A 12,928-nucleotide genomic window follows, 5' to 3' on the forward strand; every position below is an offset into this window, starting at 1 on the left:
CACAAAACGTAGCACATATGAGTTTATCTTGTTGGGCAGACTGGATGGACCACGCAGGTCTTTTTCTGCCATCATCTACTATGACCCCATTCACTGTGATCTATTCTATCTCTTTTACAACCCTACCATCGGGGAATCTACATTCCCATTGTTCACAATGCACTCCACATCAACAAGTTAACTCACCTAGCTTCTTCAACAGAATTACTTCTCTCTTCCTGCTCCATCTCATGCTCATCTAGGTTCCATATGTCAGCCTGTTTTTTTCTTCTTGGCTCTGTTTTCATAGCATTCATTACCACACACACTGCATACTTAGCTGTCCTACACAAAGTTTAAAGCTGGATTCAAGGCTGATCTTTTCTCCTGTGCTTTTCCATCAACTAGGTAGACCATGGCTGGTCTTGCTAAGACTGACTATTCACTTGATTTCTCTGTCTTCTTTTCTATGACTTTTCTACATCCTAATTTCTGTTATCTTTTCCTCTGTTCTATCAGTTGTATGGCATTCCTTTCCATGTTATATTTTAGATTGTTCACCACATTGTTGTGGAGATGCTAAAGATGGTATAGTAAGTCCTCAATAAACCATAAACCATTTGGATACCATGTCTAGTTGAGGGACTGTAATCTGCATGGAGTGGAAAATATAACTCTGGACACCTTGTTGGGCAGACTGGATGAACCATACAGCCTTTATCTGCCATCATTTACTATGTGAAAGAAAACATCATTTAAATAGTTAAAATACATATTTGCAAAGATAACTATTCAAATAGAAGCCACAGAAAGCAATCCTTTTTAAACAGAAGAATGAGCATCCAAGGGCAACCAAACAATGCCTAATCCTATCAGCTAATATGAATACTAATCTGGTATCTTCTTGATTCAAACTTTGTGGAGGCAGCGTTTGCTATTTATCTTCATAGATGATATCCCTACCATGTGTAAAGACAAGCTGTTCAATACAGGGATCTAACTACCCTAGAGACAGCTGGGATAGAATACTGCTTACCTCACTGGCAGAAATGGGCAGGAAAAAAAACCTATAGTGAAACAAATTTATGAAACAGCACTGTTAAATTCAGGGCAAGATTAAGGCATAAGCAAATTAGACACATGTCTAAGGACAAAATGTTTAGGAGGGACCTTTCAGATGTTTTAATTCAATGATTTTCAAGGCAGATATATGCATAGGTGTCAGCTCAATGAGTGCACGGGTTACTAAATACTCCCAATATTGATCAAGCTCCTTCACTGTGTCCAGGGAAAGGTAATTTGTGTTGTATATAGCATCCCCGATAATTTTGAAAAGTTGGCTCCTTTGGATATTTGCCCTGGTAAATCAGCTGCTGGCATAAAAAAAATAAGAGTGGGAAAGAGAAGACCATAGAAAGCATTGCCCACAGTGGTCTGTCTATTCTCTCCACCCCCTGTGAATTTTCTTCCAATCAGCAGAAATCAGTGAGCTGTACTTCTTACTGGTAGCTATCTCTTCTCTTGTTGGAGGCCAATACTCTTGTTTACTTAGGGACCACTGAAGGATTATAGATACATCCCTGGAACTGATTTTCCAGGTTCGCTGCTGATCACAGGAGTTAGCCAGGCTCCCTCCCGAGTTCTCAATATCAACCCCTTAATTATTAAAGTTGCAGGCTGAGAACCAGCGATGTCAGGATTCTAGTCCCTTAGGCAAGTCTTGTGAAGAGCAATTCTATAACTAACCATGTGCAGTTACAGATCTTGTGTGCGTGTAAGTGGCACCTTTATTAATATTTATATGTGCATGTGTACTAGGTGCTATTCTGTAAGGTAGCACCTAAGTGCTGTAGTTCTTAACTGCAAGGGGGGGGGGCACACACATTGGTGGGCCTTGGGCGTGTTGCCAAGTGACATGTGCAACTGGTAGAATCCTATCAGTTGCTCATGTTGCATGGCACACTTAGGTGCATCAATTTACACCAGCCATTGCTCTGTTAAGTGGATGAGCCAAAGCAGATTTAGGCTAGTATTTTATAATGGCTTAGAGAACCTAAGTGCCATTATAGAATTGGTGATAAATGTGCCCTATTGTGCTACCTAAATTGTGCTATTCTAAATAGCTATAGAATTGCCCCTTAACCCTTCATTACCATAGGTGTAAGACTGTAATGTTTTCTGAGATAGCAAACCATTATGCAACTCACTTTGAATTTACATTCGGAAAGGCAACTAATCAATAAAAAAAAAATCCATGTACACATTCATTTATATAGCTCCTATCACAGATACATGCACATAGCCTCAAACACAGTGACCTACATGGTTAGATTTACTAAACTGCACTACTGTGTTAAAGCGTGTTAACTACATTAATGTGCACCATTAGTATAAAGGTCCAATTATATAAAATGGGACCAATGAAAAATAAAGTTAATGTGTTTGAGAACACAGTAGTGCCTTTCAGTAAATGAAAGCTGTAATAACCTCCAATTCATATATCAGCTCAGTGACACAAATACATGCAGCCCAAGTCACAGACACATACGTCGGAAACCATACTCACAAAGGATTTGATTTATGTTGGTGGTTAATGCTTCTTCAGCTCTAATTCTTGGACTAAATAGAATTAGCTATGGCAGAATTATAGATTATTGTAATAATGTGAAACTATATAAATGCCTTAGACTCTCTACTGTCATGTATTATTATATTATCTGGAGAAGCAGAAAAGTGTATGGGGACACAATTTATATTAAAGACATAATACAAAATAAAGTACTACTGCATTGTCATCAACAAAAAATTAACACATAAAACATAACCAAATACACCAGGGCAGAAAACCTTTAATAAAAGTATTGCATTTATTGTTATATATCTTCATTCTAATGCCTGCCTGAAAGCTGCATAGATGGATCTAGAACAGTTTGTTGTATTAATAAACTCAAAGAGTTCTGCATAGTATTTGCTGGAAAGAATATTAGAAGATCATAATTATGTGAAAGTGATAGTTCAAATACTGTTTTTACTGGCTGCCTTTTTGATTTGCTATAAATCACAGGATGCTAAGATGAAAAGAATGGAGGGCAGCTGTGATACAAGAACCAGAGAACTTCATAGAATTTTCCTTTGGCACTTCCATGCTTTAAAGATTAATTTTCATATAATTTAATTTTAAAATCATTTGCAACTTTTTACTGAGCTATGTTAAACTGCATTAAAACCAGTCTGCAAAGTAAAAATCCTAAACTAACTGCTTAGCATAGATAGCGGTGGGAACCAAGTAAGACAGAGGAGTGGCTACATGCGATAGCTAGTGCACAAGTTGGTGGCATGCAGGGGAGCAGCCAGACTTCAGCGGGAGGGGGGTCCAGAGCCCGAGGTGAGGGGGCACATTTTAGCCCCCCCCCCCCCGGCGCCACCGACCCCCCCCCCCTCCCCGCCATTGCCACCCACACCCCCCACCATTGCTGCCTCTCTCCCATTGCCGCCAACACCGCCCACCAGCCATTGTCGACCCCCACTGCCGACGACCCACTCGACCCCCCCTCCCACTGCTAATCAGCCTACCTTTGCTGGCGGGGGACCCCAACCCCCCGCCAGCCGAGGTCCTCCTCGCAAAAGGCTTCCTAGTCCTTCTGTTTCTGACGTCCTGCACGTTGTACGTGCAGGACCTCAGAATCACAGAACAAAGCCTTGCAATCAGCTGATCTGCAAGGCTTCGTTCTGTGAGTCTGACGTCCTGCACGTACATCGTAAAGGACGTCAGAAACAGAAGGACTAGGAAGCCTTTTGCGAGGAGGTTGGGGTCCCCTGCCAGCAAAGGTAGGCGGGTTGGCAGCAGGCTGGGGGAGTCGAGCGGGTCATCGGCGGGGGGTCCAGGGCTCAATCTACGGGGGCCCAAGCCCCCCCCAGGCCCCACGTAGCTACACCACTGGTGGCATGTACTAGATGTCTTGACTGATGATAGCATAGCTGTACTTAACAGCTAGTGTTAAGTGTAACCATACTACAGATAGTTCAAAAGTGCAGTCACTGCCCGAACTGTCATGCATCCTAGGGTACTGAAGGAACTAAGAGAAGTTCTAGCAGCTCCACTGGCTGACCTTTTCAATGCTTCTCTAGTAGGGAATGGTCCTAGAGGACTGGGGAATTGCAGATGTGGTCCTTCTTCACAAAAGTGGAAGTAAGGAAGAGGTTGGGAACTACAGGCCGGTAAGTCTGACTTCTGTGATAAGTACATTAATGGAAATGGTTTTAAAATAGAGAATAGTAAAGTTTTGGGAATCTAATGAATTATAGGACCCAAGGCAACATGGTTTCACTAGAGGCAGGTCTTGTCTGACAAATCTGATTCATTTCTTTGACCGGGTGACCAGAGAGTTGGATCGAGGGACTGTGCTAGATGTCATGTATTTAGATTTTAACAAAGTCTTTGATACGGTTGCACATAGATGACTAATAAATAAATTGAGTGCCTTCGGTATGGGCCCTAAAGTGACTGACTGGGTTTTGAACTGGTTGAATGGAAAACAACAGAGGGTATTGGTAAATGGAACTCATTCTGAGGAAAAGGATGTTACCAGTGGTGTTCTGCAAGGTTCGGTTCTTGGGCCACTTCTTTTTAATAATTATGTAAGTAATATTGCTGAAAGGCTGTTTGGTAAGGTTTGCCTCTTTGCAGATGATACCAAAGTCTGCAATAAGGTAGACACCCCCAATGGTGTGGATAACATGAGGAAGGACTTAGCAAAGCTAGAGGAAGGGTCTGGGACTTGACAACTAAGATTTAATGCTAAAAATGCAGAGCCATGCATTTGGGATACAAAAACCCAAGGGAATGGTACAGTTTAGGGGGTGAAGAACTCTTCTGCATGAAAGAGGAGCGGGACTTATGTGTGATTGTAAGTAATGATCTTAAGATAGCTAAACAGGTAGAAAAGGCAGCGGTGAAAGCTAGAAGGATGCTTGGGTGCATAGGGAGAGGAATTGCCATTAAGAAAAAGGAGATGATGATGCTCCTGTATAAGACTCTGGTGAGATCTCATTTAGAATATGGAGACCATACCTTCAAAAAGAGATAAACAGGATGGAGTCGGTCCAGAGGGCAGCTACTAAAATGGTCAGTGATCTTCGTCATAAAGTGCATGGGGACAGACCTAAAGATCTCAATATGTATACTTTGGAAGAAAAGCTGGAAAGGGGAGAAATGATAGAGACATTTAAATACCTACACAGCATAAATGCACAAGACGCAAGTCTCTTTCAGTTGAAAGGAAGCACTAGAACGAGGGAGCATAGAATGAAGGTAAAAGGGGAAAGATTCAGAAGTAACCTGAGGAAATGCTTCGTCATGGAAAGGGTGGTCAGTTCGTGGAATGGCCTCCTGCTGGAAGTGATGGAGACGGAAACAGTATATGAATTCAAGAGAGCTTGAGACAAGTACATAGGATCTCTAAGAGAGTGATAGGGAGAGTAGATGGCATGAATGGCCAGACTGGATAGGCCATGTGGCTTTTTCCCTCTACATTTTTCTATATTTTTATGTTACTGTCTGGGGTTATCTTTCCATATAAGGAGCAATTCTTTTTATATAAAATCATGACCCCTGATGATAGCACCATGAGATTAACACCAGGGGTAATAGGTGCTGGAACAAGACAGATGACTATCCTATCCCATTCCACTAGATTACCAAGGAGCCCACAAGTGAGCTCTAGAAGGACATGAAGGTTGGGTTCTGCTCAGGGATGTGGAGCCTGAACAGGGGTGGGGTCAGCTGAGGGCCTGATGTTGATGGGAGGGGGTAATGTTGAGATTGTAATGGTTGCACTGGAGAGATCATATGGGTAAAGGTACAGCTATGAGTTTCCCTGTGTAGGACTGGGAAGTATGAACTACTATGAATGGAGCTTCATTGATTTTTGGACACTTTGGTCAGAGCTGTGGCAGTGGCCTTACATGCAACAGCAGGTAGCATGTGCACACTTGCACTATCAGCAGGGGCATGTACTGTGCAATGTGTGTCTGCCCTGTGCACTAAGGGTGTCTTTTACAAACGTATGCTAGCATTTTTAGCATGCGCTAAAAATGCTAGCGCACCTTTGTAAAAGTAGCTGTAAATGCAGGGCCGATTCTGGGCACACCCCTGCATTTACTGTATGGGCTTTGTATTTACTGACCTTTAATTTTTGCTCTTAAGGTACAATCAGTGCAAATACACACCTTACTTTAGTAAAATGGCTCTTTGTACACCACTCATTCAGAGTTCTAGGCAATTGTCAACAAAATACTCTTAATTCACATATACAAGTTCAAACACCAGGCAATTACCAGCATCGTCCATCTAAAAAGCAAGCATCCACAATTATTATATATTCCCATTGTCTTTTCTGAATTTTTAAAATTTCTAGCGGCCTATTACATATCCACTAAACAAGGATCCCAATGACCAACAAATCTGTCCAAAATTCTATAGTCTATCAATACCAAGCTCCCACTTGAATTCACACATGGCACCAGTATTCTTCTATTTCTGGTAATACTAATAAACTGCAACTTATTTCTAATCACAGCATCATAAAGACATTCTAATGATCCTACAATGTTAACTGCAAGGCAAATGCTTAACACAATAAATATACTTCCAATTGCTTCCTATGGGGCCCTTTGACCAAGTTGCGGTTAGTACTATTGCATGTTTATTATTATTATTATTATTATTACCACAGTTTATAAGGGTTTACTGTGGGGTGCACTCAGGAATTATTAGAAAAAGGATAAGAATTATTAGGAAAGGAATGGAAAACAAAAATAAGAATACGTGTGTGTGTGTGCAATTCTAGTCACCGCATCTCAAGAAAGATATAGCAAAATTAGAAAAGGAACAAAGAAGGGCAACGAAAATGCTAAAGGGATATGCCAACTTTCCTATGAGGAAAGACTAAAGCAGCTAGGGATCTTCAGCTTGGAGAAGAGACGGTTGAAGGGAGATACAATAGAGATCTATAAAATACTGAGTGGAATGGAATAGGTAGACATGAATCTCTTGTTTACTCTTTCCAAAAATACTAGGACCAAGGGGCATGCAATGAAGCTACTAGGTAATAAATTAAAAAAAAAACTGTAGGAAATATTTCTTCACTAAACAAATAATTAAACTCTGGAATTTGCTGCCAGAGAATGTGGTAAAAGCAGATATCTTAGCAGGGTTTCAAAAAGGTTTGACTAATTCCTAAAAGAAAATCCATAAGCCATTATTAAGATGGACTTAGGAAAATCCACCACTTATTTCTTTATTATTATTATTTATGCATTTATTAATATTTTACAAGATTCCACAGATTGTAATAACACAACATAGGCAAACTAACTAAAGGTATAGATAATCTTCCTTAGACCACAATCAGAAAGACAGGAGGAAAAGCAGAAAAAAATATAGGAGTACTAAAGAAATAAGGCAATAAATCAGACAGCAAGGCTTAACAGAGACAACCTTGAGGATATATCCAATACAAGCAAAATTATATCTTTTTCAGATTTAAGAAGGAATGCAGCTGTTCTGAAACAAAAAAACAAAAACAAAACATATCTAATTCTACATTTATATGGGAATGCTAACAAAAAAGGATGCTCCCAAGTCACTTCTTTCTTTCATAGGTGATCTTTGCAACGTATGGATATATCCATACTTTAAACCCAAAAAAGAGATCTTGAGAGTGCCTAAAATACTGTTTCATAATAGAGTTCACATCTTGTTCAAACACCATGGACACCAAAAGTGTAGCTCTTTCTGTAGACTCTGTAATAGATTCTTCTAGTATAGCTGAAATATTTTTCAAGTTCAACGATGGATCAGTTTCTCGGCTTTAACCCCTCACTCTGAACAATTTTTTGGAGAAATAGGGAGATAATAGAACCAATTGACAGGGGCAAAACATCTGAAGAAAACTTTAAAATTACCAATTAGATACGTTTTGAAGAGCTCTAGGGGAGGGAAGACCAAGGACTTGGGAAAATTCAAAATACATAAATTAAGCCTTCTGTTATAATTTTCCAACTGTTCAATCCGTCTATGCACAGTTAATCTCTCCACAATCATAGCATTTTTAAAATCTTGTAGACCCTTTACTTCTAACCAGATCTGATCAATTTGACCCATAAAATCAGTTTTGAGAGTTTCAATTGTTTTATTCATAACATCAAATTTGGTCACCAAAGTAGTTACCTCCACCGTGGAACTCATAGCTTCTAGCACCCTCCAAGTAGACTCCAAAGTCACCGCCATGGGGGTCTCAAATGGGCCACCAACAGGAACATCCTTCAGCAGCTCTCCCTTTGATGTTCCACCCTCACCAAGTGCATCCGTGATGCACCTCCGTCAGCATGTTATCCACCCAGGAGCATCAATCTTGCTGTTGGACATAGCAGGGTGTTTGCAACCAGGGGAGATAATGATGTTTCATCTTCCAAAGGAGGAGATGCTCATCTACTGACTCCAATGTGGAACAAACACTCCCACTAAGTGACCTTGAGAGCCCGATGATGAACTGGTCAAGGGCTGAGTCAAGGGCATTACAGGCACCAGTGAGTGCACGTTCCTGACTTACCCCCTTTCTCTTAGTGTGAGACATTAGACGCAACACGGCAAAAAAAAAAAAAAACAGAAGAAAACTGCAGCCCAAAACTCGCAGAGCACAGAGAGTCAGGAGTCTGTCGCCATCTTGTCCCCCCCCCCCCCTTACCCCCACTGTTTATGTCTAGGATAAGCAGCTTAGAAATCTGTTTTACAGTTTGGGATCTTGCCAGGTACTTGTGACCTGGATTGGCCACTATTGGAAACAGGTTACTGGGCTTGATGGACCTTCGGTCTCTTTCAATATGGCAATGCTTATGTTCTTATGTTTTTATAGCTCACAATAAGTTCCAAATTTGCATGTGCTAACAAGGTGCTAAAATTATTTAAATTTTTTATCGAGGAAGCAAGTCTGGGGACATAGAGTGGACATTTCTGCAGTAATCAGTTAGGGGTCCTTTTAAAAAGGTGTGCTAGCATTTTTAGCATGCTTTAAAATAAGTGTGCTCTAAATGATAGATGCCCACATATTCCTATGTGCATCTCTAGTATTTAGCAAATGCTAACCATTAGCACACACTAAAAATGCTAGTGTGGCTTTGTAAAAGACCCCCTCAGTGCATTACCATACGCTAACTGATTAGCGCAAGATTAGCATGTGAGCCCTTACCACCTACAACTTAGGTGGTGGTAAGGGCTCACACACTAGTCTTTTTTTAATGGCCATGCATTAATGGCAACATTAGCGCATGGCCATTAATGTAAAAATGAGAAAATCAGCCATTTTATTGCTTCACTAAAAAGGGCCTTAGCACCTGGGAAAGACTTGCATAAGGGCGCACTAAATGGCCCTTTTACTAAGCTGTGTAAGCATCTACACATGCCCATTGTGTGCCAGAATGGAGTTACTGCACGGCTACTGCATGACTCTTGCGGAAATTTCATTTTTGCCGCGTGTCCGATATGTGTGACTGAAAAATAATTGTTATTTTCTACCGCGTGTATTGGACGCACACCAAGTGGCATTACCGCCCAGTTATTATGTGAGACTTTACCGCTAGGTCTCAGACCCAAAATAGATATGCGGCAATTTTAATTTTGCCACAAGTCCATTTTCAGAAAAATTTTTTTAAAAAAGCCTTTTTTACAGATGCGCTGAAAAATAATTCTGCGCGCGCCCAAAATCCACACCTACACTACCGCAGGCCATTTTTCAGCGCACCTTAGTAAAAGGACCCCCCAAGGCCACTTTTTAAAGCAGGTTTGTAAAAATACCCCTGTGTCATTTAGAACCTGTGTTTGCTTTGTCAGTCTCAGGGCTTGTTTTTTTTTTTAGGGGGGAGGGGCTCCAATAAAACACTTTAGTAAAACAAAATTAAAACTGCACAAAAATCTGACTCCGGCTCTTAGTTGCTGTAGACATTCAAAGTCAAATGCAGGTAAAAATTGGTCACAGGAGTCACTCTCCACAGGCCAAAGCAAGGAATCACCCTAAGCAGAACTGAATTACAGGCAGTGTGAGAAGAACTATTTTTGCCATCTTCAGCCACTCATGTAGCTCAAGAATTTTAAAGAACTGAGCGGCCCTTTCACTAAGCTGCATAGACGCCTACGTGTGCCTAATGCACATCAATTCGGAGTTACCGTCCAGCAATTTCATTTTTTATGTGTGTCTGCTACTTACGTCGGAAAATACCTGGTGGAAACCGGGCGGTAACCATCATTATACGCGCATGGATGATTACCGCCCGGTTAACGTGTGAGACGTTACTGCTAAGTGAATGGGTGGCAGTAAAGTCTCAGACCCAATATGGATGCGTGTCAATCTTCATTTTGCCGCACATCCATTTTCAGCAAAAATTTTAGAAAGGCCTTTTTTACAGACACACTAAAAAAAAGGATCTGCAAGCGCCCAAAACACACACCTACGCTAGTGCAGCCCATTTTTCAGTAAATGTACCCCCGAGGCCTTGAAGATTTAACAGGGATCTTTTGCCTATTTCTGTCTGTTGAAAATATCAACTAATAACCTTTGTTATTAATGACCTGGCCCCTCCAGCAATAAAGCTGAACATTACTAATTCGGACAGAAGCCAGCTGACTTTTACCAGAACACAAGATGTCATTGGGTTAATAAAGTAGTAATAAGATACTGGAAATATAGATGTAGATGAGCTATAAAAATAGTTTTTCCTCATTGTGCTAGAAAATATGGAGGTAATTGTGGTGCTCATTTTTAAAGCACATTGACTTACAAAGTTACCACATGTAACATATGTAACTTTGTAAGTCTATATGCTTCGAAAATGAGGCTCTTTATATAGCATTTTCTATATGTACAGTTACGGTTTACAGTTTTATATGTAGTATTGTAAATCTATCTACTGAAAGTTTGCCTTTGAATTCGAATTCTATCAACACTGTTGCAACCCACTATATCTCACACAGCTTATTTTTTAAGAGGTGGGGGACTTCAGATTCCCGGTGTGAATTCACCCTTTATTGAAAAGCACCACTCTGCTCTGCCACTGGATCTCTGTATTCCCAGTGCGATAACAGGCAGGAATCTTCATGAGTCCTTATTCCTCTATTAAATGAATTTTGGTTAGTTATTAGGGGGCAGCATTATTATCATTACGCAGCATTATTATCTTTACGCTGAGGACTCCCAGATCTACCGCTCCACACCAGAAATCTCAGCCGAAATCCAGGCCAAAGTATCAGCCTGCCTGTCTGACATTGCTGCCTGGATGTCTCAGCGCCAACTGAAACCAATCTCTCCTCCTCCCCCATTCTCTATTTCTGTGGATAATAGTCTCATCCTTCCTGTCTCATCAGCTTGTAACCTTGGGGTCATCTTCGACTCCTCTCTCTCCTTCTCTGCACTTATTCAACAGACTGCTAAAACCTCTTGTTTCTTTCTCTATAATATCAGCAAAATTCGCCCTTTCCCTTCTGAGCACACTACCAGAACCCTCATCCACACTCTTATCACCTCTTGCTTAGACTATTGCAACTTGCTTCTCACAGATCTCCCACTTAGCCATCTCTCTCCTCTTCAATCTGTTCAAAATTCTGCTGAACGACTAATATTCCGCCAGTGTCGTTATGCTCATATTAGCCCTCTCCTCAAGTCACTTCACTGGCTTCCTATCCATTTCCGCATACAGTTCAAACTCCTCTTACTGACCTATAAGTTCATTCACTCTGTAGCTCCTCAGTACCTCTCCAATCTCATCTCTCCCTACATTCCTCCCCAGGAACTCTGTTCACTGGGTAAATCTCTCTTATCTGCACCCTTCTCCTCCACTCCTAACTCCAGACTCTGTTCCTTTTATCTTGCTGCACCTTATGCCTGGAATAGACTTCCTGAGCCAGTACGTCAAGCTCCATCTCTGGCCGTCTTCAAATCTAAGCTAAAAGCCCACCTTTTTGATGCTGCTTTTAACTCCTACCCCTTATTCACTTTGTTCAGAACCCTTATTTTATCATCCTCACTTTAATATTCCCTTATCTCTTGTTTGTCCTGTTTGTCTGTCCCAATTAGATTGTAAGCTCTGTCGAGCAGGGACTGTCTCTTCATGTTCAAGTGTATAGCGCTGCGTACATCTAGTAGCGCTTTAGAAATAAGTAGTAGTAGTAGTAAATGCTAATTCTCTTACGTTGTAATTTTTATATTTTTTATGTAGAAATTAGCACTTATCTCATTTGGGCGTTTTCTAGTAGGTTCGCTCTACAGCGAGCTCCTGTTTCGCTATTGCTTCATTAGGAGCCAAACCCTCGATATTCATGCTTTCTCTTCATGTCTACTGCTTTTCTGCTTTCTGCTATTGTCCTGTATATTGGGGGTTCGGCTCCTAATGAAGCGATAGCGAAACAGGAGCTCGCTGTAGAGCGAACCTACTAGAAAACGCCCAAATGAGATAAGTGCTAATTTCTACATAAAAAATATAAAAATTTACAACGTAAGAGAATTGGCATTTAATAGAGGAATAAGGACTCATGAGGATTCCTGCCTGTTATCGCACTGGGAATACAGAGATCCAGCAGCAGAGCAGAGTGGTGCTTTTCAATAAAGAGTGAATTCGCACCGGGAATCTGAAGTCCCTCACCTCTTAAACAATAAGCTGTGTGAGATATAGTGGTTTGCAACAGTGTTGATAGAGTTTTATATATAGGAAATGGCTCATAAAATTCAATGAAGTAAACATGTCAACATAAGCATGCATAATTTTATACAAGCTGCATATAGGCATTCCTAGGGGTGGAGTTACCACTACTACTACTAATCATCATTTCTATAGCGCTTTGTGATATACGTGTATTTTTAAAAAAAATAAAATATCTGATACTTGCATAAAATATATATTC

The sequence above is a fragment of the Microcaecilia unicolor genome, chromosome 2 (assembly GCF_901765095.1).
Source record: "Microcaecilia unicolor chromosome 2, aMicUni1.1, whole genome shotgun sequence".
NCBI classification, from domain to species: Eukaryota; Metazoa; Chordata; class Amphibia; order Gymnophiona; family Siphonopidae; genus Microcaecilia; species Microcaecilia unicolor.